Source organism: Hipposideros armiger, unplaced genomic scaffold (genome assembly GCF_001890085.2).
Source record: "Hipposideros armiger isolate ML-2016 unplaced genomic scaffold, ASM189008v1 scaffold_114, whole genome shotgun sequence".
NCBI classification, from domain to species: Eukaryota; Metazoa; Chordata; class Mammalia; order Chiroptera; family Hipposideridae; genus Hipposideros; species Hipposideros armiger.
This window is the reverse complement of record NW_017731464.1, coordinates 1073730-1099888: the sequence shown is the minus strand read 5'-3', so window position 1 is coordinate 1099888 and position 26159 is coordinate 1073730.

The following is a 26159-nucleotide window of genomic DNA, read 5'->3' as shown; positions in this document are numbered from 1 at the left end:
ATTGAAAATTTTTCATGTAAGCAAGATGGATGGCAGGTGGGAATTACAGATGGATGAGTGTGACACCTCTTACCAGCAAAATGCTAGAATGGACAAATAAGCAGTTTCTGCACCCTAAATCACTGTGCATAAATGTGGGTTCTCAAGGAATGACCAGCTCACACCCAACAACCTACTCTACTTCCATTTGGTTATTTGACTTATGAGTCAAGGACCACTCTGGGAATGGCTCCTCTGAGTATAGTGAGCCACTTGACAAAACTCTGGAACGCTTAGTAAACGAGATTAAAAAAATGTGAGTTGGCTGCTATATTTATAACTGGCTAAACAAATATACTGAAAAGAGTTGATAAAATACTTTTCATCAACAGCTTGGACAAGAGTACTTGTAATATGCTTATCAGATCTGCAAACAGTGCCAATCTGGGAGGGGTCACTAATAATTTGGATGACAAAATTGGGATTCCAAAGTATCTTGATAGACAGTAACTTGGGCAAACACTAGCGATAACGAAGTGAATGGAGGTAGTAAAAAGTTTTTCACTTAGGTACCAAAAAAAGCAACAATATAAGCACAGAAAAAGTAGATGTGAGTTAGCAGTAGTGCTTTGTATTAGGTGGGGATGCTTTGGGCTGCAAGTAACAAAAATAGCTGATTCAAGATGGATAAGGCAGTTTATCATCTCCTATAACAAAGAAATAGAGGAAAAGTAGCTGCAGGTGTGAAAGCTTTGCTTCTCTGAGACACTCTGGCTAGTGGTTCTCAACCATGGGGTTGTAATTTGCCCCCAAGGGATATTTGGCATTGTCTGGAGACGTTTTTTGTTGTCACACTGGGGAAAGGGATGTACCACTGGTATTTAGTGGGCAAACAGAGGCCAGAGATGCTGTTAAACATCCTATAAAGTACAGGACAGCCTCCAGAGCAATGAATTGTCTGGCCCAATTGTCAATAATGCTAAGAAACCTGATTGAGAGTAATTCAGATCTAACCCCGGGGGTGTTAAAAGATTACCTTCCCCAAAGTCACTTGGGAGAGGGGTGGATATTTGAACAAAACTGGGATTTGTTTGTAAGGAAGAATGGAAAAGATGAATGTTGGAGAATCCACCATAAAACAGTATACTCATATTAAAAACATTTATTGCTTTGGTTGACTATAGTCAAGGTCATTGCTAGCCTATAGAATTAGAAAAGGCACCCCCTTCTTCAGACACTTTACTGCCATCTGCTGGAAAATTATTATAAGAAATACGTAAATCTACAATATGTTGCAAATAGAGCCCCCTAGAGTTGTGCGGTATGTAACCTCACAATAGTTTAGAGCATCCCTGTGAGTCTAATATGATCCAACTATGTAAAATAGCAGTCAAAGAAGCAGCTTAGGACTGTACAAACAGGAACTGGATGTCCCAAGTAAGGAATGTAAAAAATCTCATTATATTCTATATTAGTCAGACAATACATAATATTGGAAATCTTGGTTAAATTCTTGGTTCCATAGTTTAAGATAAAAAAAAAGTGACCACAGGAATTTCGACAGGAGAACGAAAAGTCAAGAAGTCATAATATATGTAAGTGGTTAAAAAAAAAAAGAGGAATTAGAGATATGGAGCATGAAGAAGAAAACACTAGAAGTGAACTAAAGAATGCTCTACAAATACCTGAAGGATGTTAAGGGGCGAGAGATCAGGCTAATCTGTGTTGCTCCAAAGGACAAAATTAGAGTTCAGTGAGTGAACCATAGAATCACAAAATCTCAGGGATGGAAGTGACCTTGACTGTCAATTCATCAACTCCCACAAAGAGCATCTACATCCTCTCTACAATGATTCCAGCAATCATTCTGCTAGGACCTCTTTAGTCAATCGTAAAGGTTTTTTTCATTACATTGAACTCTGTCTCCTTTGACTCCCATCCATCATTCCCAGTTTCCTCAGCTCCTGTCTAATGACAAGTAGGTTTCAGAGAGTCAGGTTTGTTTAATAAGGAAGGTTTTACCAGGGCTTCCACTCAAGGGCTTCAAATAGAAGATGGACAAACATTTGTCAAGATCAGATTCCTTATCTCTAAAAGGAAAGAGTTAAGTCTAGATAGCCAAGTGCTTGCTTAGTATCCAACTGGAGAATGGCCTCTGAGCTATGGAATTAGGAGTGTGATGTCCAAATAGAACCAACTAAGGGGTGCCAGGTTTTTCCTTCCAATTCCTCACTCTCCTTGTACACATTTGCCCAATTTGGTGCTTAAATTTACCATAATTAATTTAATCAGTCCTCAACCTCATGAACCTTCAGGTTGTTTTCAACTTTTCATTATTATAAATCATACAGCAATAAACACCCTGATATACAATTTTGGGGCACTTATGTAAATATTTTTATAAGTTATGTTTACAGGAATGGAATTGCTGAGTAAAAGACACAGACACTGCAAACTTACTCCCCTTAACAATTTGCATCAATTTATATTTGCACCCATGCCAATGCAGGACAATTGCGCTCTTAATTATTTCTATTAAACTGATTAACTTGTATTTCAATTTGAATTTTTTTGATTTTTAGTAAAGTTGAGCATCTTTTCTTATAGTTATTGATTTCTATGAATTGTTCTGTATAATCTTTGCCCATTTTTCTGAGTTATCAATATTTTGCAAAAGTTCTTTGTATAGTGTGGATATTAATAATTTTTAATATATATGTTTATTAAAATATTATTTCCAGTTTTGCATTTGTCTTCTTAAGTCTATTTAAGACTTTTGCTGGACAGATATTATTAATAAAATCAGATTTGACAAAATCTGGCATTATTTTATTATAACGTTTAGATTTTAAGTTATGCTTAGAAAGTATTTCAAATTGAAAGATTATGCAAGTATTTTCCAAGACTTTCCTGGTAAGATGTTTTACATTGCATTACTTAATTAGTCTGAAATTTATTTCTGTATTTGGTGTCAGGAAGTATAGACACAATATTTTTTTTCAAACGGATATTCACGTATTCTAATACCATTTATTTAAAAAGTCATTCCCCTGTTAAGTATGATGGCAAACTTATTGCATACTTTACATACATAGTTCTTTTATTTTTTTTTAAAGATTTTATTGAGGAATTGGGGGAGGGGAACAGCATTGGGGAATCAGGGAAGGGGAACAAACAAGTTGCTGTCCTTTTGTTCCTCAGTCTAGTTGTGGAGGACGTTGCTTCACTGGCCCATGTTAGTATTATCATTGCGCTCTTCCTGGGTGAGGCAGATCTGTCGCCGGCCCCTGGACGGCTGCTCATGGCAGCTCTTGGCAGCTCATACCGGCTGCCGGCCGCTCACGCTGGCTGCCAGCCACACAGAGTAGCTAACGGCAGCCCACTGCAGCAGGGGCTGCTGCCTCTCCCAGCAGTCCAGCTCCAGGTCGAGCTGCTGTTCACCATCTTAGCTGTAGAAGGCAGTGTCACTGGCCCTCATGTGGGATCCGAACCAGGGCCCTGCTGCTTAGAGCTGGCTTCCCAAGCCAGCTCTTAACCAATGCACCACTTGGCTGGCCCCATAGTTCTTTCTTTTTTTATATTTGTAAACATTCATCTGTTTTTGCACTTTTTATTCTCTTCTATTAATCATTTTTTCTGTATCTCCATTGTACAATTTTCATTACTGTATCTTTATAGTACTTTTTGATAGCTCATAAAACAAATTCCCTTTTATTATTCTTCTTTTACAAAATTATAATTGATTTGTCACATTCAAATGTTAAAATCTCATTAAATTCCAAAGTCCATACCCTTAACCACAACCCCACAAGAATGGTGTTGGGAAAATTGGAAAGCTGTGTGCAAAAGAATGAAACTAGACTGCTATCTCTCACTGTGTACCAAAATGGATCAAAGATCTAAACATGAGACCTGAAACAATAAATTGCATAGACGAAAGCATAGATACTAAACTTATGGGCTTTGGATTCAGAAAGGATTTTATGAATTTGACTTCAAAAGCAAGGGAAATAAAAGCAAAAATAAGTGAATGTGACTATATCAAACTAGAAAGCTTCTGCACAGCAAAAGAAACCATCAACAAAACAAAGAAGCAATGAGCCATAGAAGAAGATATTTGCAAACAACACCCCTGGTAAGAGGCTAATATCTAAAATATATAAAGAACTCATAGAACTCAACAACAAAGAAACAAACAATCCAATTAAAAAATGGGCAGAAGACCTGAACAGACAGTTCTCCCAAGAAGACATACAAACAACCAACAGATAATATGAAAAAATGCTCAACTTCACTAGCTATTAGGGACATGCAAATCAAAACCACAATGAGATACCAACTCACACCAGTTAGAATGACTACCATCAACAAGACAAGTAATAACAAGTATTGGAGAGGCTGTGGAGAAAAAGGAACCCTCATACACTGCTGGTGGGGACATAAATTGGTACAGCTACTATGGAAAACAGTATGGAGGTTGCTCAAAAACAAAAACAAAAAACAAAAAAAAAACCCCAAAAAACCCCACAAAATTCTTGCCAATCTTGAAAGAGGTTTGTTTGTTTTTAAAAATCCTTTCAGAGAAACTCCACGAGGACAGCAGTCACATCAGCTGTGATCTTAGGATCCCCAGTGGCTTTGTGCAGTACCTGGCATATATTCACCATTGCAATAAACATTTACTGACAGGGTAAATCAATAGAGGTTTGTTTTGACTTCCTGTCACTTTTTTTCCTTCTTATGCATAAATTTCTTCCTCCTGCTTTCTTTTGATATTTTGTTGTTTAGTTTGTAGTTTCTGAAACAAAGCTCTCAGCCAGTCTCTTTCAATTTTTTATTTTTAATAAAATAATTAAAACAATGAATTCTACTCTTAGTGCAACTTTGGCTTTACCTCATAAGTTTTGATACATTCTGTTTTCTTTATTATTAATTTTTAGATAGAAAAAATTTGTTAATTATTTCTAAGTGACTCCAGTTTTAGAAAACTTTTTTAAAAAATTATTCTTAGTTTTATTACACTGTGGTCAGTTTAGGAAATCTACTGAAAATTTGTTTATGTATTTGTACATGGTTAATTTTTGTAAATGAGGCACAGGCATCTGAAAAGATGCTTTTGTATGTGTTAGGTATAAAGTTCTATTTCATACACTAAAGCAAACTTAATGATCGTGTTACGTAATTCTGAGTGTCAGCCCAATTCTGACAGAGATGTGCTACAACTTCCCATATGATTGTGGTTTCATTAAGTTCTTACACTTTTAGAAATTTATACCTTTCTATACCTACTTTCAATGCATAGAATTGTATTAATATTGTGTATTTTCGTTGATTTTAACTTTTGTAAATATAAATTATTCCATTTTTTCAATCTAATTTTTGTCTTAAATTCTACTTACTATGATATTGATATTTCCATCCTTGCTTCTATTTCTTTCCCTCATATTCTCTCTCTCATGCACACACATTTCTCAATATATCTTTGTTTATATCAATATTTTCTACATTTTGTATCAATTTGGTTTCCATGTTTCTCTTAGAGACAGCACAATACTGGATTTGGCTTTCATAGTCAATCTGAGATGTTTTTCTTTAAATAGAGAATTTAACTTAGTCACACTTGTCACTTTTATGTTGGATCTCATCCCTGACATTTTATCTTCTGATTTGTATTTATTAATACTTCCTTTTTTTCTTTCCTAAGTTTTACTGGATAAATTTTTGGTTCCTCTATTCTCCAGTAGTTCCAAAGTCTTATATCTTATTTCTATCCTACTATTGGTTATCTCCAAATTTTAACAAATAAACCTGAATAAAATATGCAAATCAATAAACACTATCTCAAAAAACAAAATGAAAATTTTAATTTGTTTTTTTAGTTGTCTTCTTCCTGTATCTATTTCCCAGATTTTCACATTTGTTTTCTTCTTTTTACAATCCTTCCATAACACATGCATTAAATTTCCAAATCCCATTACAAACACACTTATTTGGATTCAATGGTTTCTTCTATCCTGTATTTTCTATCTTTTTACCTGGATTTATTTTTCTCTGATTCATTTTCTGTCTTGTTTCTCCTCAACCCCTCTGTCCCACCCTTTCAGAAATTTTGACTTCTGTGTTCTAGAAATGGCTTGCTCTTTCTCTCACATGTAAATACCCATTGGGCAGGTGTAGATTTCCAGGTCACCATCATTTCCACTAGAAAAAGGTAGATGAGGCCCGGTTCCAGGGGTGAGGTATGCCTGGGGTGGGGACTGGGTTGGACCACACAGATGGGGGCTTTCTTTCGGGGTGGGTAGACTGAGAACAGAGCAGCAGCCCAGAGTTCTCAGCAAAAGGCTTGTGGCTGTAAGGACTCCTGGCCTCATCCTCAAGTGGTGTGCAGCTTGGTGCTAGTGGTAGCCCACGAGGCTGCAGAGCACCGTGGACAAAAGCTAGGGTGAGGAGCTCCAGGCAAGCCCTGGAGGAACATTAGTTTGCTCTGCTGATGAATCCCTGGCCTCTCACTTGGGGACCTTTGGTGTTTGTGTGTCTCCAGCAAAGTCATTGATGTCAAAAGAACGATGTCAACAGGAAGAAGGAAAGGAGTTAGCACTGTGGGTATTGAGGGATTTCACTACCTTTCAGAATTCCCTTAATCCTCCATATTTATGGTACTGGTCAGAGTTAGCTGGGGCTCTGCCACACCCCACTTAATTTTTCAGCCCACACTGAGACTTAAGGAGCTCATACAAAGCAAACCCACCACTCTCACCATGGGGAAGTGACCCAGTTTCCAGTTTACGTCTTTTCAACTTGCCAAATGTCACTGTCCCACCACCACCCCTGTTCGCTTTCCCTGCTGCTACAAGCATTGAGTCCCTTGAAGTTTTGTAGGCAAGGCCCCTGCCCTCACTTTGGGGGGCACCCTCTTCACCTATAGTGTATGCTCACTTGTGTATTGATCAGCTATTCCTCCAACCTGATCCTATCAGCTTCATTTCTTCCAGAAATTCCTATAAATGCTTTCTCTTCTCATGGCAACCTTCTCTGTTTGTCAATGCTGCAATGGACTTTTTCTAATTCTTGTTCTCATTGGTTATTTCCTTGCATCTTTGGGAGGTAGAAGACTCAACTCATCAACCTGAAGCTGTATCATGAAAGTCCATAAGGGGTATAGCTATTGCAGGGAGCTAGGAACTGGGCATTAGGCTGGGAGAATGGGATACGCAGAGGTAAGCAGCATGAAAGTGCATGGCCTGTCGGGGGAGGCAAGGATGGTTGGACCATCGACATCATTGGCAGGTTGGAGGGGTGTGGCCTGGGTGAGGGTCAGGGCCCAGGTCATGAAGAGCTGACATACAATGCCAAAGAGTTTGAACTTTGTTCTGCAGACTCTAGGAGTTATAGAAATGGGAGTGAGGTCATTGTATTTTGTGTTTTAGAAACATCTCTGTGGTGACAGGGTAAAGGAGAGGTGGATGTGTTCTAAGAAACAAGAGGCGAGAGAAGGAGACAGCTGCACCAGAGGAAGCAGGGGCTGTTGAACACTTGGACCAGGGCCGTGGCCCAGGACACTGAGAGCAGGAGATGGATCCCAGAGATAATAAGGAGCTATAATCACTTGAACCTGAAGAACTATTGGATATGGGGGGTAAGACAGAGGGAAGAGTCAGGGATGACTCAGAGGTTTCTGGTTTGGGCAACTCAGAGGATTAAGTTGCTATTCATCAAGATAGAGAATACAGGAGGAGAAGCAAGTTTGTGGGGGAAGATAATGAGTTCAATCTTGAACTTATTGCTTTTAAGTCGCCTACAAAATGACAAAGTGTTGATGTCAATAGGTTGGGCCAAGAGTTGGGTCTGGGGCTCAAGAAAGAAGATGCACCTGGGAGTCATTAGCGTGTGTGGTAGTTAATGCCAACACGGATAAGATCATCCTGGGAATATGTTCAGGGAGCGAGGCCGGCTTCATGGGTGTGTGACCGCACAGAGCCGTGCGCTCAGAAGAGCCCCATGCTAGGCTTAATGCTCTACTGTCTCCATCTTCAATTTCTTCATAATTTTGAAACAAGGTACCACACATTTTCATTTTGCACTGGGCCCTGCAAATTATGTAGCAGTTTTTGAGGGCAGAAAGGACAAAGACAAAATGCTCTGAAGCACCAAGCTGAAAGGAGCGGGTGATGCAAAAGAACTCTGGTAAGGCTGTGATGGAGCCCTGTGCCAGGTGAGAAGAGATGCAGGAGAGGTGGGTCGTGGAGGTGAAAGAAGCAAGAGTTCCAGGAGCACCATGTCACGCAGAGGAGTTATTGATGACCTGTGACGGGATGGCGGCCGCAGCCAGGTTGTACTATTTGAGGTATGAAAACAACAGGGACATGTGGACAACAAAAATTGGACAAAGGAGACTTCTATTTTGGCGATACAGTATAGAGAAAGATCCAGAATCTTCCCCCTTCTAAGCTCTTCTATTATAGTTCAAGCCCCCATCACCTCTTGTCTGAATAGCTGTAGTGCCCTCCTAACTCATCTCCCTGCTTTCTCTTTGCCCCTGATGGTCATGGTGATTATGCTGAAACTTAAGTCATATCATGTCATGCCTCTGCCCAGACCCATCAAAGTCTTATTCTCATCTCGGAAGAGCATCAGGTCTTTGCTGTGGCCTGGGAGGCCTTGCAGGATTGAGTCCCTGCTCCCCGTGTCCTACCACTCTCCTCCTCAGTCTGCTCCAGCTGCGTGGGGCTACTTGAGCTCCTCTAACAGTCTCAGCTTGCCCCCAAACTTTGCGCCAGGCCGTCCCTCTGCCTGGAATGCTCTTCCCCATGGAAGCCCTGACTACCTCCCTCTCTTCTTTGGGCTCTGCTCAAATATCCCCTCTCAGTAAGACCACTCCTGGCCAGGCTGTCGCTGCCTTAGTCCCCCTACCCTGCTTTATCTTCATCACAGCCCTTAACACCACCTGAAGTCTTGTGTAGTTACTTATTTGCTTTTGTTGTCTCCTTGGAGAGTAGATGCTTAGCTTTGCTCACAGTTTATCTGCTTGGCTGGTCTTGTAGATAAATGGCAGGCCTGGGACAAGAAGAGCTATACAGACCTGATTTCCCAGGCCACAAATTATGATATGTTGTCGAGTGATGAGGCAGAATATGCATTTGTTTATTTGTGTTTTGGGGTGTACACCTATTTGCTTCACCATAGGATTTAAGGCAGCTTACAAAGATGCATAAAATTCAGCAAAATGACATAAATTAGAAGCAGGTGAGAAAGAAAAAAATGTAAAAGCAAGGGTAAAGCCATAAAATGGAGCCAAGGATGGGACTAATACAAAATAAACATACTATAAACTTTGATCCATTTGCGAGGGGTGGGCCACAAATTTGGCTTTAAAACTGCTAACAGGCAGTGCCAAGATGAAACGTGATCAGCCGCACAGTTCCCAGGATCCTCCAGATGAAAGCAAACCACTTGCCTAAGAGAAACACTAGCATTCCTGTTGTCCCAGAGAACAGAAAAAAATGTCTCCTAACCCCTCCCCAAGAGGACAAGACAATAAGCAAAGCACGCAGAGGTATCTTTGCAGCAGGCCCAGCTGGGAGCTTTGCTCCCCACATTCGACAGTCTGTCTAATGTGACATGCAGTGAGTTGCGGGACTGGAGGCATGAGGTTCACTGCAGTTACATGAATATCTGAGGTCTGGCTTTGTCCAGGGGTAGATGCTAGGGCAAATGGTGGAGGGTAGCATCTGCAGACTGCTCAAGCAATGTTTTGGAAAGAGTGTTTCTAGGCCACGTTCAGGCAGATGGTGGGGGACTGTCGGATCTACTGACTGGCGCCATGATGGAAGCCCTTCTTGGTTCTAAAGATTTGTGTAAGACCCAAAGACCTACCAGGTGTCAAGCTGGGAAAAAGTTGGACACCCTTTTTAACACTCAAAGAGGCCTAACAAGGACCAAGATTCTTCCCAGAAAGTAATGATGGACCCAATGAAATATACTCCAAGTGACTTGAGCCTGGGAATATTTTAAAGCAGAGCCAGCCAAACATCAACCCACTTTATTTTTTTTTTTTTAAGTGTCAGTCAAGTCTCCTGGGATGCTTAACTTTGAGCAGCCTCCTTCCTGCTATACCTTCCAAGATAAACCACTTGTGAAATAAAACCCAAGGTAGCTGCGAGGAGACCTGTGTGCGATGATTCACTGCCGTTAAAAGCCGAGGGACAGCTACCAAAAATAATGACTTTGCTGACAAGAGTATTTGATCTGAAGTCTTTCTTTCTGGCAATAATTAGATAGCAGGGCCAACTGTCTCCTGGGCCTAAATGCTAAAATCAAGCTGCCCCAGAAAATCTAGACGAGGGGCTGACAGGCTGATGGGAGGCAGAGCAGAGATGGGGCGGCCCCTCCCCAGCCCCATGCCGCACCCCTGATAAGGATCCCAGACCCCTCCCTGCTTCCCCTGGGTGTTGAAAGCCTCAAGATAACAAAGTGCCCCTCCTCCGCATTCCTGGGAAGGAAGGCGCTAGGCAAATAAGAACCAAGGCCTGGGCAAAGGGCACCAGGGAGACCTGAACTGCCAGACCGGCTCCGGGCCTGCCAGACCCTCCACACCCCTCAGAGCCCCAGCGCCTGAACACTAGGCTCTCTGCTCCGTGACCAGGTCAACAAAGCGTGCTGGTGGTCCTGCGGATCTTCTCTAAATTTTTCTTGACACAGATTAAAACATCCTGTCAAATTCACAGTCAACAGCTGAAGTCCAGTACATGTAGAGCCCTGAGAAGTCCCCGGCCTCACTCATGGCCACCAGCTTCCTGGCTGTGCCAGAGCCGGCTCTCAGCCTCCAAGCCCCTCCCCAACTCCCATGCCTGTTTCTTCTCCAGGCTGGCTCTGCAGAATCAGCCCCCGTGGAGACTCAGCCCTGCGCCCTCTCACTATACCCTCCAGCCTCCTCGATCCTCTGCGCTTTGACCTGGCAGCAGCCTTTGCACCTTTCTCACCTTCTTGCTAGCTCTTTGGGGTTAGTCCTACTAACCACTCACATTAGCAGGGCAGGAGATCTCCTTAGATCTGTCCCCCAGTCACAAGGAGGTGGGGGCTTGGAAGCTAATTATTATCTTAGTTTTACAAATAATCAGGCTCAGAATCGTCACATGGTTTTCCCATAGCCAGGGCACAGTGAATGTCCAGGTAGCGGAGCAGCACAACTCCAGAATCCCTGACTGGACTCTCACCACACCCACCCCATCTCGGAAACCAGCCACCTCTCAGGACAGGTCAGCTTCGCTGAAGGGACAACTGGAGCACACAGGTGTGTGTGAGGGAGGTGAGAGTCCAGGTGTAGGGGGTTCTCTGGGATGCCGTTACCGCTACATCTCCTGATTCACTTCTTGGCACCAGGGAACAACCCAGCCACAGGCAACCCAAGAGTTCCCCCATTGCAATCCTTTACTTCACATTGGGGAAACTAAGGCTCAGAGAGGGAAGGGATACAGGCTCAGAGCTCCTGTGAACAGTGCTCACTCCATAATCAGAGCTGGACAAACTACAGGACTCAGTCAGGATTGGGGATGGTTGAGCACCCATTGGTGAGGGTTGAGGGGTCAGGTTCTCATGTACCCACCCACATACATGCACATGTCTCACTTTCCATCTCCCAGGTGTCTAAGCCATTCTCTAAGAGTCCTGGCCACTAGGTCTTCTGGAAAAGCATGGAGCTAGGCAGGGGCAGCTCCTCCTTCTAGCCCCAGTTGACAGCTGACTATCTGGGTGACCTTGGGCCTGTTAACATTTGAGAGCCTGCTGTCAGCCTACACCACAAAAGTGTGGACCTGAATGAGTCCTGGGTCTTCCTGATCTCCGAGTTCATTCTAGGATTCTAGGACTTCCTTCAAGAAAGTAAGGAAGATACTCATCCTTGGAGAGAATAGATGTGGCTAAATGAGGTGGGACACCACAGAGGGTCAGAACAGACAGGGGTACGTGTTGAATTGTGGTGGGGATTGAGGGCAGGACGCTGCCTTGAACTCAGCAGGAGGAGGCCAGGCACTGAGGAGGGAAACGAACAGGACTCCAGGGCCCGGGAGAAGATTGAGAGCCAACAGGTCAAGGATCATTTGGGACTCAGTGAGGCTGCAGCCCAGCCCAAGGCCCTAGACTCCTAGAACATCCAGTCTTTTTCCCATCCAGATGCAACAGCCGTGGCCCACCTTTAACTTGAATAAAGCTCTTACTAGACATTTTTACACACAAGCTCTCATCGTTGCTTCGCAATCTCCTGTGCAATTGGGGTTGAGATCTCCAAAGTGCAGACAAGAAAACTGAGGCCAGGAAAGTGAGGTCAGGGCCGAACTTTGATGGACTTGAGGACCAGCGCGCTCCCCACTGTGTGGCCCTCAACATACCCACCAGGTCCCCGTATCGTCTGTGAGTGGACAAATACAAACGCTTGGCTCAGGAAGAGAGGCTGAGAATCTTAGGCCCCTTCCAGTCAGAAAATCAGGAGTGTCCTGCTCCGAACATTAACACTTTGTGTTCAATACTAAACTCACCCATATACTAATCTTTCTAGTCATTTCACTCATCAGTCATTTGTTGAGTCCCTATTGTGTGCCAGGCACTGTGCTACACAATAGTTTTACAGTTTGTTTAGGGCACAGGCTTTAACACGATCTCGCATGTTCGTATTATGGTGCACTTCGGCATCACTGGAATGTCTGGGGGGAGTGCTCTGCCCGCGCCCCAAAGCCGTACAGAAAAGCTGTGCCCTCAGTCATCTCTATCAGGGTGAGGAGTGGAGACTGTGGGAGCCAAGGAGGAGGAGGGAGAGAGAAACAGCCTGAGAGAGCTGTAAAAGTAAGGAGGTAATCGCTGGAGAAGTTCCTCTCCATCATTAAAGAGGATCTTAATTAAGGTCCCCGAAATAGATACTGAGAACCAGCAGCAGCTGTGGGAACCAGATCTGGCGGGGATAGCGAGGAGGCTGCCCAGAGGTGCTGGGTGTTAGCTGGCCTGCTCCTCACCTGTCATTAGGGAGTGGGAAATCGCCCCACATCAAAGCCAGCCAGGAAGGAATGTGACAAATGCCATTCAGCCTAAAAACAGTGATGAAAATAAATGCCAAAGTCTGCCAACCATTGTGTGCGAAAACTCCTCAGGCAGAAGGACAATCCCCAGAGAAAGGGAAGGTGTGTCCAGCCTGGAAACAAAGAAGGGATGCCTGGATCTGGGAACAAGGCTTCCCTCAGCTGTGGCGGTCCTATCCTGGACGCACCCCTCCTGACCTTTGACCTTCAGGTGATAGGGGGCTGAGGCCCCAGAGGATCCTGGGAAAGGGAGAAGCAGTTGAGTTGCCCTTTCCTGCCCACAGTCCCACCACCCTGCCCGATTACCTAACAGGGTTCCTGCACTCCTTGCGGCTGCCTGCCAACTCACAGCCCGGACAGGAGAAGCAGGGGTCAGAGGATGATACCCTCCCTGGCTGGGATCAGCCACCCCTGAGGCTGACACTGGGTCACAGTCATTTCCTGTCTTGGACCCCTTGATCTTCCTCTTCTGGGAGGCAGTTATCTTCTCTCTTTTTAATTTATGTTGTAGATAATCCCAGATTAAGAAAAAAAAATAACCTCTGAGTCAGGATGCTTCATTACAGCATAATCTCTAGAATGTAGGGAAATGGCAGCGAGTTGGCATTTCAAGGTAAGGTGATGGCTGACACTGGTAGGAACTTGCCAATGCCAGCCTGAAAAACAGATACCTGGGAGTCAGCTGGCCGACTGCTAGCCCTGGCGATACGCTGATGCAGTCTTAGATGGGGACCTGGTGGCAGGAGGTGGCAGAACACTCCTTGTGCCAAAGCTGGGTATACACATGCATCTGGTTGATGTGGGAGAATTGTCCATCTACGCACCTTTGTAAGCCTGTCTTAAGTGGAAAGCAGAGAAAACCTGGCACAGAGATCAAGAGATAGAAGCAAGGCAAAGAGAGATCCAAAGAGAATTGAGGAGACAGGGTGGGTGCATATCAGGCACAGAACAGTCTTTACTGAGAACCTGGTGTTTCTCAAGTAGCTTTCTCTTCACACTTCACCTCCACAACCGATGCTAAGAGAGGTTCGCCTGTCCTCTCCTGTCCCCACCTTTAACTTGGAATCCTGTAAGCATCCCACAGCAAGTTCAAAGCGAGGTCCAATGCCTCTTCCCATTCCTCCAGAAGCAGGTGTGGCCAGAACTCCATCACAGCCCTGTGCAGGGCAAGCCCCAGCCCCCCAAGGGCAGAAAAGCAGGTCTGTACCTTCACCTCTAAAAAGACTTCATCATGCTCTGTCACCTCACGTTGGCCACAGGTTTCAGCTATCACAGGGGAATAGGATGGGAGGGTGGGATAGACCCCAATAAACCTTTGGCCTACTTCATATTGGTGCCAAGGGCCAGAGGAATTCAGAAAGGGAGAGTGTGGAGTGGCCTGAAGGCTTCCTGGTGGAGGTGACATGTGAGCTGAGCCATAAAGGATAGATAGAAGTTAGCACAGAGCAAAGAGGACACCCTTTGCAGTGGTGCCTGCATGTCTGTAAATTAGCGGTTGGGAGAATATTTACTCCTTGAGCCACAGATGATAAGATGAAAACCATGGCAGAGGAACATCGGCATGGCCCTTGCAGTCAGAGGCTGCTCTGGGGTCGGGTGGATATGGTGAGAATTTGTAAGCCTTTATGGCCATTCCATTCGGGTTTTTGAGTGGCTGGGCCCAAGGAACTGGAACCACAGGTATCAGGCTGTGCATGCCCCAGGACGACCCTCGCACCATCCCACGTTCTGGGCTCTGGTCACGGGGGTACATCATAGCTTGGGAAACCAGGCCATCCTTTTTCTCTGCATGAAGTATGAGGGTGGCACAGAGATGTGATTTGGCTGCAGCACGCGGACTATAAGTCTGACCTTAGGGGGGAACTTCCTGACAGAGAAAGTCTGAAGCTCCTGTCTTAGAATGCTTTGTCCTAAAGGGTTTTAACAAGGTCCTCGTCTGCTAGCTGTTGATATCCCACTCCACTCCACACCTGTGGTTGATGGTTCCCAGGTTCTAGGGAACGGCACTTGGAAAGGTGAGTTTAGCCACTCCTCCACTTTCATAACAATAAAAATAATAATTATTGCTACAGCAGCTGGCATTCTGTGTTCCAGGCACTGTTGTAAACGTTCTTCATCCATTAACACATTTCATCTTTGCACAATCCTATGGGTACATTATTAACCACATTTTTCAGTTGAAAAAACTAAGCAGCAGAGGCAAATAACATGCCCCCAAATGCATGCAACAGGATGGAATTTGAACCCACATTCCTAAGCTCTCTACAAACCTGTCCATCTTCAAATATCCTCCACTTGGGTCTCAGCAGCGTTTCCCAGGAGCCGAGTCTGTGCCCGGGTCTGTGAAGTCAGACAACAGAATACAACTTAACATGAAAAAGTCAAGTCTAATTGCATGGTAAAGTTTGGCATGGAATAAAATCAAGGGTCTTTTTTCCAAATTTTAAATATGGACCCAGCATGTGACAAAGGCTTGACTACTGAACCGAGATTTATAGGAAATCAAGGGTGTGTGGTTTCCACTAGGCTCAGAGGAAAGGCCATCGCTGCTCAGCAAGGCCAATGATCTTGGGACTCGAGACCCCAAAGGGCCTTTGTGGAGGGCTGAGGAGGGGGCTCGGCCCGACCCTTGGGTTGGGAGGATACTAGGTGTAGGACTGGCAGCTTTGAACCAGGGCAGAGGCAAGAGCAAAGTGAAGAGGAATACCATTATCTTCACAAGGCCACCTCCTCTGCAGAGAAATGAGTGGGGCCAGTAGGGGAGGGGGGACCACAGTACCAGGGTCTCAGGTTGGCACAGATTCTGTGATTGTGCCATTTCGGACCAATGTAAAAGAAAGCAGATAAGCAAAGAACAAAGAGCCTTAAATAAATGCATAATTGAACGATACTCACAAGGTCCGTTATGGGCGCTCTGACTGCCAGCCCCACTTAGGCTGCTGGCTTCATCAGGCCTTCCCGTTTGAGCCCCAGAGAGATGCCCGGAGCCTGACAAAGAGATGAATCAGAGTGATGTTAACGCTTCCATCCTCAGGACACAACTGTCAACTTTTCAAGTGTGAAGAGACTTGAGGAGAAGAGGAAAGTGCCTCTGTGGTCACTCACACAGCAAGTGAAGTGTTAACTCCAATGCACACGACACGTGTGTGTGAGAGACAGTGAGAGGAAATTAGGCCAGTATAATGGAACAGACTTCTGGCAGAGGACTCGAGAAACTACTTGACAAGTGGAATTTCCATTCCCATCCTGGGAGAATGGCGCACACAGGCATGATTAGCTCACCTTGTTTTAACAATCCTGACGTTTCCCCAGCTCAGAACTAACAGCTGGGCAAATCCCCAGCTGGGTGAGTGGGGGCGAGAGGGTGTTTGCGGTGGGTGGAGGCCCTGTCCTTTCTCCGGTGGAGAAAGCCATTTATGACCTCACAGGATGAAAGGAACCAACCCAGGCCCGCTGAGCTGTTATTATAACAATTATCAAGACCTATCACCTCCCTTTGGGAAATGTTCCCTTTCAAGTCGCAGTGCCCTCCTGTACCCTGGCTCACAGCCTCTCACAATCATTACCGGGTGCCCAGGGCAGCTTATTAATAATGCTTTCTTTCCTTCTTTCTGACGTGGATGGACGTGATCTGTTTAAAGGTCCATAGTTTTGCAAGGGGCTCGTTAAAGCCGCTGCAAGCTGGTGGGGAGGGAATGTGTGTGTGCTCTCATTGTTAGGTCGCATGACAGCCTCCCCCGAGCTTGCCCAGGTGACGGAACATGCCAATATCTCATCTTGGGAAGTGTATATGGCTTTAATCCTGCACAGGCTCCCTGCCCATGAGCACCAGGATGGGGAAGGGAGGACAGGAGATGTTTTCCCAATTTTTTTCCTCACTGGGTGACTCACCCCTACCGCACCCCAGCGCAGAAGCCTCCAAATATTTGGGTTTGGGGCTCCAGGGCATATATGGACCCTATTTCCTTCTAGAAGTTGACTCAAGGCCAAAGTTGTCCTAGCTGGGTTTCTCTTCCCTGGATCCAGGCTCTTGGGAGACGGAGGCCTTCTCCCCACCACCCAGCTCCCACTCAACTGCCATGGGCCAGCAACAGAAAACAATGATACTGGATTCTTGAAGAAATAATGTTAAACCTGCAGGAACCTTAGAAATATCAGTTACAGCCCCCTGATCATACAGGTGGGCACACCAGCAGGTCAGTGGCAGAGACAAAGCAGGGTCCAGTGTTTTCATTCTAGGACGTCAAAGGACAGTTGAACTCCTACGTAACGAGCTGTTTGTGCTTCACTTAAAAAGGTTTTTGAAATGGGACACTTTGTAGCAATGTCCCTTTTTGAAAAACCAAGCTGTATTGTACTCTTTGGGATTCAGTCATTAACCTTCACACAAACACTAAAATTGGTATGAACATGATTCCCATTTTAAAGATGAGAAAGCCAAGCCCCAGAGACTCACATGTTCAAGGTTACACAGTTAGAAAACGGGGGGACTGGAACTCAAACACAGGGGGCCCTGGCCTGCTTCCTGTACCTTGGCACTGTGCCTCCCAGTTCTTCATGTCCCAGCAGCAAACAACACTTTCAAGAAGACTTTCCACGTCTCAATCGTCCTTCCCCCTGGTGGAAATGAAATAGTCTCCTTCATATCCAGAAGCACTCTGAGTAGCTCTCAGGTGCCCAGTTCACTGGACACAAGCTCTGGAGGCTGAGCAGGGCTGGCTGTGGCTCCCGACTGTCCCAGAGCCCGGAAAGGCCTTTTGTACATCATGATGCTCGTGGAGCAGAACTAACCTGACAAGGGACACAAAAACATCAGCTTCTTTTAAAGGTCAGTTCTCATAGAGGGGCAGGAGATTTACCTTAGGAGCACATGCCAAAGAAAGTGCCACATGCTCTCTTGGGTTTCTGAGCACCATGTTTGTCTTCTGCTGGGCTCACCTGGCTCCTCTGAATGGCTGAGACCAGCAGCTGCTGACTACTCCGTCCAGGCCCTCCACTCCCTCCCTTGTGGAGTCCAGACGCTTCTGTCTCCTACATGTGAAAAGGCTGCTCCTGTCTCAGGTCTAGAGGTGGAGATGCAGTGGGGGTCCAGGATAAGACGAAGGGCCAGAGGAGGAAGGGAAGGAGGTGGCGAGAGATGGAACTGTGAGATGAGGGAGCGCGTGGAACAGGAGCGGGAGGGATGCACAACCAGGACGATAGCTTATCTGGGCAGCAGGAAGGGGGAGGAGGAGAAAGAAAGGGAAGGTACAGGCAGAGAGGCAAGGGAAAGAACAGAGGATGGAGAGCGGAACGGGATCCCAGGAAGGGACAGCGCTGTGCAAGGGGGCAAGGCTGGGACTGGTTTCCTGTACTCTGCAGCTGCCAGGGTTGTCCTTGGGAACAGCACCCGTGGCAGGGCTGCCCCCGAGTGAGGCCTGGGAGAAGCAAGTTAGAGAGTGGGTGAGGAGCAACAGACATGGGGAGACAGCCCCCACAGGGAGCCAGGACATGGGAAAAGAAGGAAGCAGGGTAGCAGAGGGGAGGGAAGAAGGGGCCGGCAGAGCAGGCCATGTCAGGCTGAGGGAAGGCTCCCGCTCCGAGCTGGCCCCTGGGGCTCCCTGGGACCCCTCATGCCACCTTCATGAAAGCGGACCCTTTCTTTCTCCAGGCTCAGGCTTTCCCCGTGGCCAGCGTGGGCGAGCCTGGCAGACACAGCTCCTCCTTCCATCACAGTCCAGAAGGAAGGGAGGGTGTCTCTACAGTGCCAAGAAATCGGGGTACCAAGCCCTTTGTGGCAGCGCTTCCCCCGAGGCCCACCAGGCACGCTCCCCCAACACAGATTCTTCTACCCGTTCTGTAGATGAGGAGACTGAGGGTCCAAGAGGCACATCTTCCTGCCTGTCAATGGCAAAGCGCTTAGAACAGGGCCCGGGCCCACAGCTGGGGCTCAGTCAATGCCACCTACAGTTACTGCTGTTACAAAGCCTTCTGCCTTGCTTGGGGACTTTTCAGGGTGTACTATCTCCAGACTTCCCTGCCCCGGGGAACCAGGCCCGGCCCCGGCTCTTGCTTCACGGGGATGGGCATCAAGGAAACCCTCCCTGGGCACCGGGTGGAGAGGTAGGAGGGCACATGATGGGCTCCCACTGCCCTCTGCATAGCCTGCCTGCGGGGTCTCAGCTCAGGCTGCAGGGTGTCTGGGAATATAGGTCACAAGGGAGGCAGGAGGGCTCTTCTGCCCAGGTCCCAAAAGGCACATGTCAAAAGACTCTTTGGAACTCATGTGCCTCCTGGGGCCAGGCCAGGACCTAAGAAATCACAGGGGAAAATCACAGGGCGGTGGAGGAGTGCCGGTGTCCTTGACACCCACCCTCATCAAGGCGCAATGTGGTTAAGTCCCATTCCTCCCCCATGTGGACTAGTGAAACCTGCAGGTGGGTCCCAGTGAGCCAGGAATATGAAGAGTCTGTCTCCTCAGGGCCCTGTTTGCCTGTCTCCTGGGGAGGAAGGTGTGATGTGTTGGAAATGGCACAGGCTCAGGATGCAGTCTCTGCACCGATACTCATCCTGCCCATGTGAACTTGGGTAAGTCACTTAACTTCTCTGAGTCTCAGTTCGATCATCTATACAAATGGAGATGCTGATATGTTCCTGGAGGAATTAAAGAGGGAACCACAGTGCCAGCACTTGGCAGCTGTGGGTACTCAACAAACACTGGTTCCTTCCCTTCCCTGACGGGAAACCCCTGGGGCTTCCCTTTTCTCAGTTAACGGTGGGTGTGTACAGCAATGATGCCCCTGAAAGGCTGTATTGAGGGCTGTCCTGTGTGAAGACACTCAGTTAGGCAACCGGGCACCCAGAAGCACCTGACGGGCTGTAAGACTGGCCATGGCCGTGACCACAGTCAGCCACAAAGACAGGGACCGTCCAGGACACCAGAGGCAGCAAAGCAAGGGCTGCAGACAGAGGGCTGTCTTGTTCCCCACTGTCGCTCAACACCCAGCAAAGTGCCCAGGCTGAGGAGGTCAGTGAAGAGAGAGCCCTGGGAGCTGGGTAGACGAGGCTGAGTTTGAGCACAGGCCTCCCTGGAAATGCAAGTTGTGAAATGCTAACATAATTATGAAAATGCAAACACAGGAACATTTGATTATGGGAACTAATGGTTTTTAATGAAGGTAATCAGCTTAGTTAAATCAGATCACATTATTAGCTTTGACAATAGATGTGTAAACAGGAACTTAATGAATTTGTTGCTTGCTCTTGCCTGCTAAAAAGACATTACAGCAGTCAAGGTCTAGCCTGTTCACACACATCTGGGCCCCTCTATCTGCTCAGGCAGCTCCCCCCCCCCCAAACACACACTGAGAATGTATTTCTCCCATCAGTTTAGAGAGTCCCAAAGGGCAGGGCTCTTCACCCTCTTTTATTTTTATTTCTTGTGCCTTTGTTTCTCCTCTGATACCCTCTGTACCTGATTGCTGCCCAGGAGACAGTCCTTGGGGAATACAAGATGGAGGGGACAGAGTCAGGAAGAGGAAGAATGTTAAGACATTGGGCTCCTGTGTCCCAGCACTTTTGGATACATGATCTCATAATGCCACAGGACTCCTCATAATATTATCCCATTTTACAGGTTAGAAAACTAAGGCACGGTGGGAGGAGTGGGGTGGTGGTGGCAGTTCACACAGCTGGTGATAGTGGCTGAGCCAGGCTAGGAACCAAATTCTGTTGGTGGCATTGTCCCCAGTCTTTTCTTACCCTAGGAGGGACTTGGGGCCAAGAAGAGACCCTCTTCAGCTGGAGGGAGCAGAGAGGAAATCTCCTCAAATAACAAGGTGGGAACTCAGTGGTACAAAAGAGGGTGTTGAGGGGCCATGCAGGAATTGCTGGGGGCAGACCTCAGGGCTCACTGTGGGGATTCTTTGTGAGCCAGAAGATGAAACAGGGCCTGCCACCTCTGGAGACATCCTAGCAGCAATGATGTCCCCATAGCTTCTACTTAGGAACATGTGAGAGGAGAAATCTTGGGGGCTACTTCAAGTGAAGGTGCAGAGACAACCCCCTTCCCTGAAAAACACGCATACACACACACACACACACACACACACACACACACACACACTCACACATATTCTCATACACAGTCACACACACACACACACACTCTCTCTCTCTTTCTCTCTCTCTCACATATTCACACACATTCTCACATGCAACCTTTCTCTTTCTCTCTCTCTCCCTCTCTCCCTCTCTCTCTCACACACACACAATCTCCCTCTCTCTCTCTCTCTCTCTCTCTCTCTCTCTCTCTCTCTCTCTCTCTCTCTCTCGCACACACACACACACACACACACACACACACACACACACACACAAACACACCAGTATCAGCCAAGCAGGTGTCTCTCACAGTGCTGGGGGCATGGGTGCTGGTCTTATGGTTCTATGAATAATGCAACGAGCTCAGGCAGGGCCTGGCGTGGGGGTCAGGGGGTGGGGGCTGAAGCAAACAACAGGCAGACAACCCAAGAGACACCTCACCCAAACCACCCTCCGAGATACCATCAGGCAGTTACACTGCAAACACAGCCGCTCATTGGGGCAGCAGCAGGAAACGCTGCCATCTCTCACCTGGGCTTGCAGATGGGAACATTAGTCAGACAGATGGAGGGAGGGAGAGTGTGCTGAAACCACCTCAGGCCCTGGCCAGGTTCTCCCCATAAACAGACCAGTCTGCAAGCAACGCAGGCTCCATCCTGCTCTGGAGCTGGGGAGAGACATATGGCGAGGCCCCAGGCCCTGTCCTAGGTTGATGGAGCAGGCACAACCCCTGCCATCTGACCCATGGGCCAGTGGCAAAGACAGCCCCCGCCACGCCCTGTGGAACTGAGTCTTATTTAGGGAATCGTATTTTCTGCACTCAGACTCTTTGAGCCTGCAATTAGTTAGAGGCAACATATTCTCCATTAGGATACCCAAGATTGAGAGCCGTTACTAACAGACCTGAACCAAGGGCCAAGTGGTGGGCTGGGAGTGGGGGATGACAGAGTAGAATGGCACGAGATGGGCTTTGGCCCCACTGTCCACTGCCCTTAACTTGGGGCAGTGGCGGTTACTCCAAATAGGGATCGACAATACTGTATCCATGGTCTTGCCACTCCAGTGGATGAAGGTGACCTGGACACTCTGTGTCCACTCTCCCTAAAGGGGTCTTCATAAGGAAGAGAGACTATCTCCAGAGAACTTGGCTGTGGCCTCAGGGTGCTGGCCCAGGTGTGCTGGAGCAATGTGGTAACTCCAAGAATTCATTCCCAGAAGGAACAGATCTCTTCTGAAGTTGGACCCCATGGTTCAGAACCAGGAAACTGAAGAATCAGCCACTAGGCTCAGGCCTAGGCCAGGGGTTGTTACCAAGGCAGAAGAGTCAGACCCAAGGAAAGAAAGAAGAGGCCTCTTTTCTAGCCCCTGGCCCCAGTCATTCATGGTTCCACCCTCTCCAGGACTCTCTTCACATATTGTACATTCCTCTAGTAGCACAGCGTGTAGTCATTAAATATGTACCGCCTTCACTAGACAATGAGACGTTTGAGTGCAAGGACAGTGTGCCTGAGTCAGAGCAGGTGCCCACTATTTACTATGTTGAAAGATGAGTGAATAGACAGACAAGCACATGGATGGATGGGTGGGTGGGTGGAATGGATGGTTAGATGAATGCTATACCCATACCCACCAGCACCCCTAGTGGCCACTATATGGTTTGCCTTATTCTTGGGTTGAAATTGTATCAGCCCTTCATTCTAGCTCCAGGCAGCTGATCCAAATGTCCACACAGGTGTCCTCATTCTGCAAATCTTCCTTCTCAGGAATGAGTTAGATGCCAAGGCCTATCCCCCGACCCTTCTAAAACCCCACCCAGAACTGTGATGGTATCAGAACTTCCACAGCCCTGTTGGCACGTGGGCAAAGAAAGAGAAGGGTCAGAGTCAGAACTGGTTAAGGAGTGGGAAGGCTTCCAAAGGAAAGCGAGACAGAGACCGCCTGCCCCCGTTCAATCCTGGCCAGGTCTCCAGAGAGGAAGCAAGGGAGGCCATCTCAAGGGAAGGGTGATCCCGGCACGCCCACCCCCAAACCCCTCTGACCATGAGGCGCAACCTCCAGTGATGGGTAGAATCATGGACTAGAGTCATCCTTACCTGGCAACTAACTCAGTCCCAATCCCTAATAGCAGTGAAGAGCAAACACTTACATAGCAATCCCCATGTGCCAGGCAACTGTCCAAGTGCTTTACATGTATGGGAGTGCCAAAAACATGTATACACATACTTGTAGTCATAGTCATCTTTTCTTATCAGTATGTATTGAGTATTGCAATTTTAATACGGTTTTGTTCCTTTCTTAAAATGTGTATACATTTTTTTGGCACCCTCTGTATTAACTCATTAAAACCCTAGGATAACCTTATAAGGTAAGGATTCTTATTATCCTCATTTTAGAAATGAGGAAACTAAGACAAAAAAGTTTATGTAACTTGTTCAAGGTCAATAGGTAATAAGTGGTCGAACCATGATATGAACCCAGAAATCCTGGACCTTGAGTCTTTGCCCTTAACCACTAGGTCATCCTGCCAAATGCGGCTCTGCCCTGAATTCAAACTCTAACCCAACCCAACCCTAGTGTCACCCTCTTCAATATAACCCTAACTCCATCTCCAACTCTCACCACACTCACCCTTTATACCCTGACTCCACCAGTAATAGAACGCTTAGATGTAGGGTTGCCCAAAAATGTAGGTGATAAAGAAACAAAGAATTATAAATGATATCAGAAGGAGACAAAGAGACAAAATCCAGAATGTGGGACATTTCACAATGCAACTGACCTGTTTTCTCCAAAAGTCAATGGCATGGGAAAAAAAATTAAAAAGTGGCAGGGGGCGAATGCTCTAGATTTAGAAACTTGAGAATTATTAAAAAAAAAAAGTGAAATGTGGCTTTTGTTTTTATCCTGCCCAGTTTGAATAAAAATATATTTTTGAGACAATTGAGGTAGTTTGATAATGGGCTGAGTATTAGATGATACCAAAGAATCAGTGTTAATTTGTTTAGGTGTGATAATGGCACTGTGGTCCTGTACAAAAATGTTTATTATACTGAAGTATAATCTATTTTTGTTATTTTGGAAGTTATATGATATGAAGTCACCAAAACACTGAATTATCAAATACTGAACTGTTGTTCCCAGGGGAAATATAGGGTTAGGTTCCTATGAGCTTCTGGTCATATTTTCATCAACTGATGAATATATACCCTTGTTTTATGGGTGTTTCTGTTTAAAGACACCTTATTTGAAATATATTATTAATTCATTAACACTAAATTTGGCCCATAGCACTGTCATTCATGAAAGTGAATAATTCATATAAGCCTAAATAAAGTTTATCTGACATGTATTTTCTCTGTAAGGCCCATCACAGCCTTGAGCACAGGAATAGTAGACGGCACTTCAACACTATGCTTGGGGGCCATGTTGAACAGAAAAATCACCAATAACAAGCACAAAAATGCAGAAAAAAAATGTGGCACTAGGTAGACAGTGAAAAGGATTCTTGTTAAGGTATGAGTGCTGAAACAAAAAGGCAAAACAAAATTGTTAAAAGCATAGATCTTAAACGCTCTCCCCACAAAAAGGAAGTGGTAACTATGTCACATGATGGAGTTGTTACCTAACATTACAGTGGTAATCCTTTTGCAATATATAAGTATATCAATTAACACGTTGTACACCTTAAACTTGCACAATGGCACATGTCAATTACATCTCAATAAAGCTGGAAAAAACAAAAAGGCAGAACATTGGCTTGTTTGGCCTCAGCTGAGAACCTGCTCATCGGGTGACTCAGATTCTTCACTGCTCTATGCATGTCCCTAAATGTCCACAAAAGCTCCACAAATGTTGACTTCGGCCTTACAAATAAATTTTAGCAGTAGGCGAATTCGCAAATACAGAATCCGTGAATGAGGAAGATCAAATGCTTTAAGAGTGAAATAGCATGGTGTCTAGGATTTGCTGGAAATCACCTCAGTGGTGGTGGTGATGGGGGGAGGAGGGGCGGAGGGAAGGAGGAGGAAAGAGCAGATGAAGCAAATGTGAAGAAATATTGATAACTGTTGACTGGAAGATGGGATACGGGAAACGGAGTTTGTTAGTCCAGGCCCTCCAAGAAACAGACATCAAGATGGGATTAAAAGTTTTATTTTATTAGAGGAAATGCCTGTGAGAGAGGAAATAGAGTGGGAGCCAGAAAGGCTGGGAGAGTGTCATTCTAAATGCAAGTCTGACCCTCAGTGAGGGAGGGAAGCTGGGAGGGCTGGATAGGCACATCTGAGACTGCAGTGCTGTCTTGGAGTCTAAGGACAGTGTGCCCAAATAGGTGGTCCTTGAGTGACAGCTACCAGCCAGGCTTGCCTTAGTATCACTGCCATGCCGGCAGGGTCCAGCCCTGGAGAGGTGCAGCCTCAGCACCATCAGAGCCCAGCAGCTGGCCCCCGGGTCCATTAGATTCACTGCAGTAGGAGGTCTGCAAAGCATGCTCTCTTGGCTGCCACATTAACAGTTCATTAAACTGTTCTCTACTTTTGAGAGCGTCTGAAATTTTTCTCAATGACTATTAAAAGAAAAAAAAAAGAATGGAGAGAGCAGAAAGTTCTAGAGAAAAGCATAACCAAATTCCCATATGCAGCAGCATTTTTGAAATTGCAGTCCATGCAAACAATCCTTCTCATTTTAATACTACAGGTTTGTGTCATCGTGCTGTACAGTTTCCAAATCACTTCCACGCCTCCCCCATTGAACCCTCGCACCTACTTCAAGAGATGGCAAGGGTATTATTATACTCATTGGACAGACGAGTAAATCGCACTGAGTACCCAAACCTCACTTTGATTAAGACAGCTGCCCAGAGTCATCCAGCTGAGTGGCAGCCAGGGGGGAATGGAAGGTCCAAGTGACCGTCCATGGCCCCTCTGTGGCTCACTCTGCAGTTATTGAGACTCAGGCTGTGATCTAGGTCCCCCTGGATCCACATGGAGCTGCCCACACTGCTATGCCCAGTCTCCCTTGGAAGGAAGAATGTTT